Here is a 4,454-nt window from a genome sequence, read left to right on the forward strand (position 1 = left end):
ATATATAAAATCTCCTGATCTCCTGAGTGGTGCATGGCTACTAACTGAATGGTTGGTGGTTCAAACTCACCCAGAGTTGCCTCAGAAGAAAGGGCTGGTCATAGCCCTGAAAATCCTATGGTGCCGATCTACTCTGCAATAAAAAGGGTTTCCATGAGTTGTGATGAACTCAATGGCAACTGTTTTTATATACTTCAATGTCTATATAAAATTTAGGCTTACTTAGTGGTCCAGCCCTAGAAAACACCCAGGTGTTGTGGGTGTGTAGAAACCACACAACTTTTGCACAAACTTTAGTATTCTTTTGTATCAGATAACTTGGTCATTTACTCAAATTGGACAAATGTTGGGGCAACTAACTGATCCTTCCATTCTGCAGACATACTGTGAGAACTATAGCCACATCCAGTAGGCTCAAAACAACAGTGCCTATTTGGGAATAAATAAGCCTTTATTTGATATCTAGAATTGACTGATCGTCTGAAAAAACCTATGTATATTTATTAGATTTCTTTCCATTTTGTCTGGAATTTGACTCTTTTTAATATGCCCTTACTGAAAAGGTTAAACACTAAGTGTGCTTTATAGATTGATCTCATGAGACAAGTACATGATAGCTTCTGAGCTGTGGCTGTCATTATTTTAAAGCTTTTACAAGAAATCGCACAAGCTAGTCAGTGAAAGAGGATATGTTTATCTGCACTAGCATTCATCAGGGACAAATATCAGATCCACTTGCTAATTTCTTTCCTCACTGTTGGTGAGACATTACCAAAATCAGAATAGATGTAGTGTGAGATAGTTAGGAGGGGGACAATATATATATTTTATATATATAAAATTTGGCTTTAAAATGATATTCTAAAATAACAGCTGAAGTGTATGGGCACTGGTCCCAGAGCTCCACATTCTATTCCATGACAGCACTGTCAGAAAGAAAATGTTGTGTTTGCTATACTAAGATTTGCTTTTAGGATTTCCAAATTTGTAGTTTGCCAGGGCCCATCCAGAAAGATGAACAGTTTTTAATCCAGTCTATTCCAGTAAGCAAATATATACCATTATGTCTGGAGCATATTTATATTGCTAACTTAGATAGATGCACATAAATATAAAAAGAAACGGTTCTGTTTACATTCTTTGGTTTATGGTTTAAGATAGAATATAGAAAATGCTTCCAGTTCTGCCTACTTTACTCCCAATCTCAAAAGAGTTCTTCATCTATCCAAGCACATAATTTCCATCTTTATTATGAATGCTTTCATGAGACTTAAGTTCTTAAAAATACAGCACAAATCTTCACATTGCAAATCTGATACCCAAGAATCTGTAAAAGTCAGTGTTTTGATTTTGACTGCATAAAAGCTTCAAAGATGAGTCATTGTCCTGAAGCTCATTGGACTCATGGAGAGCAAAACTCTTTGGACTGTTCTTTCAACTCAGTGATACAAGCTGTAGTTTTGGATGTCTAGTTGTCACTAGTAGAAATGGACAGTGATTTTACAAAGATGGAATAGGGGGATGGAGCAAATTAGGGCCAGAAGAAGAAAGGTGTTCACTAAGAACTGCATTGCTGCTGTTGTTGGAAGGTGCTCTAGAAAAATTTCCAACTCATAGTGATGCTATGTACAACAGAACCAAAAACACTGCCTGCTCCTGCACCATTCTCACAGTTGTTGCTATTCTTGAGCTCATTGTTGTAGACACTGTGTCAATCTATCTCGTTAAGTGTATTTAGCTTTTTCACAGTCCTCTACTTTACCAACCATGATATCCTGCTCCAGAGACTGGCCTTCCTGACAACGTGACCAAAGTACAAGAGATGAAGTCTGGTCATTATTGCTTCTAAGGAGCAGTCTGGATATACTTCTTCCAAGACAGATTTGTTCATTCTTCTGGTAGTTATGTCATACTCAATAGTCTTTACCAACAAGACAACATAAATGTGTCAATTATTCTGTGGTCTTCCTTATTCATTGTCCAGCTTTCACATGCATATGAGGTGATAGAAAACACCATGGCTTGGGTCAAAAACACTTTATAGGGGTCTTTTGCAGCATATTTATTTGCTTGATGCAACATGTCATTTGATTTCTTTAGTGCTGTTTTCATGAACATTGATTGTGAATCCAAATAAAACGAAATCCTTGACAACTTTAACCTTTTCTACATCTGTTATGATGCTAAGGAACTCTGGTATCACAGTGCTTAAAGCATTTGACTACTAAGCAGAAGGTTGGTAGTTCACACCCACCAGCCACTCCGCGGAAGCAAGACTGGGTTATCTACTTCTGTAAAGATTTGCCACCTCAGAAACCCAATGAGGGTCACTATGAGTGCAGTGTTTTTTTTTTTTTTTTTTTAAATCGTGATGTTGCTTATTGGTTCAGTTATGAGCATATTTGTTTTCTTTATGGTGAAGTACAATCCATACCGAGGGGTGTGGTCTTTTATCTTCATTGGGAAATGCTTCAGGTCTTCTTCAAGTTTCAGCAAGCAAGATTGTGTAACATGTCACAGGTTGTTGATAAGTCTTCCTCCAATTCTGATGCCACGTTCTTCATGTAGTGCAACTTCTCGAATTATTTGTTCAGCAGACAGACTGAATAAGTATGATGAAAGTTTACAGCCCTGATATACACCTTTTCTGATTTTGAACCAGGCACTATCCCCATGTTCTTTTAGAAAAATTTCATCTTGATCTATGTATGAGTACAATTAAGTGTTCTAGAATTTCCATTATTTGCAATAGTATCCATAATTTGTTATGCTCCACACAATCGAACACCTTTACATAATCAATAAAACATAGGTAAACATCTTTCTGGTATTCTTTGCTTCCAGCCAAGATCCCTTTGACATCACCAATAATATCCCTCGTTCCATGTCCTCTTCTAAGTCTGGCTTGAATGACAGTCTCTGTTGATGTACAGCTGCAACCACTTTTGAATTATTTTCAGCAAAATTTACTTACATGTGACATTAATGATATTGTTCAATAATGCCCACCTTCTGTTAGATTACCTTTCTTTGGAATGGACACAAATAGGGATCTCTTCCAGTCAGTTGGGCAGGTAGCTGTCTTCCAAATTTCTGGGCATCAACGAGGGAGTGCTTCCATACTTGCATCCCTTTGTTGAAATATCTCAATAGGTATGCTGTCAATTCTTGGTGCCTTGTTTTTTGCCAGTTCCTTCAGTGCAGCTTGGGCTTCTTCCTTCAGCATCTGTTATTGGTTCTCAATCATATGCTACCTCTTGAAGTGTGTGTACATCATCCAATTCTTTTTGGGCTGTAACTCTGTGTATAACTTCCATCTTCTTTTGATGTTTTCTTCATTGTTGAATATTTTGCCCATAGAGTCCTTCAATATTGCAACTTGAAGCTTGTATTTTTTATTTTTATTTTTTCAGTTCTTTCAGCTTGAGAAATGCCAAGTGTGTTCTTCCCTTTTGGTTTCCTAACTCCAGGTCTTTGTACATTTCATTATAATACTTTGTCTTCTTGAGCTACCCTTTGAAATATTCTGTTCAGTTTTTTTATTTCATCATTTCTTCCACTCACTTTAGCTATTCTCTATTCAAGAGCAAGTTTCAGAGTCTCTTCTGACATCCATTTTGGTCTTTTCTTTGTTTCTTGTCTTTTTAATCACCTTCTGCTTTCTATCTGTATGAAGTTTTTCATGTTATTCCATAATTCATCTGGTTTTTGATCATTGGTGATCAATATGTCAAATCTGTTCTTCAGATAGTCTCTAAATTCAGGGAGGATGTAATCAAGGTCATATTTGGGCTTTCTTGGACTTATTTTAATTTTCTTCAATATCAACTTAAACTTGCATATGGGCAATTGTGATGGTCTTTTCCATAGTCAGCCCCTGGCCTTGTTCTGACTGGTAATATTGAGCTTCTCCATTGTCTCTTTCCACAGATGTAGTCTAGTTGATCTCTGTGTATTCCATCTGGCGAGGTACAGGTGGAGAGGCACTGTGTACATTGTTGAAAAAAGTATTTGCAATGAATAAGTTGTTGGTCAGGCAAAATTCTGTCATGCGATCTCCAGTGTCATTTCTATCACTAAGGCCATATTTTCCATCTACAAATGATTCTTCTTTGTTTCTACCCTTCACATTTCAATCACCAGTAATTATCAATGTGTCTTGATTTCATGTTTGATCAATTTCAGACTACAGAAGTTGCTAAAAAATCTTCAATATCTTCATTTTTGGCTTTAGAGGTTGATGCGTAACTTTCAAGAATAGTTGTTGCGGTGTAGTAAATTACTTAGTGTGGCTTTTCTACCCATAAGTCTTTGTAAACTCCAAGGTGGGAATTGCTATTAGCAACTGAGGAGATCCTGATTTTAAAGTCGCCCACCTGGGTTATTTCTGTTGGGCATGGCACAATACAATGTTCTGGGAGGTTCCCACTCTCTCTCACGTGCTTAGAGTTCTG

Source organism: Orycteropus afer, unplaced genomic scaffold (assembly GCF_000298275.1).
Source record: "Orycteropus afer afer isolate SDZICR_OR568_19922 unplaced genomic scaffold, OryAfe1.0 scaffold00055, whole genome shotgun sequence".
NCBI classification, from domain to species: Eukaryota; Metazoa; Chordata; class Mammalia; order Tubulidentata; family Orycteropodidae; genus Orycteropus; species Orycteropus afer.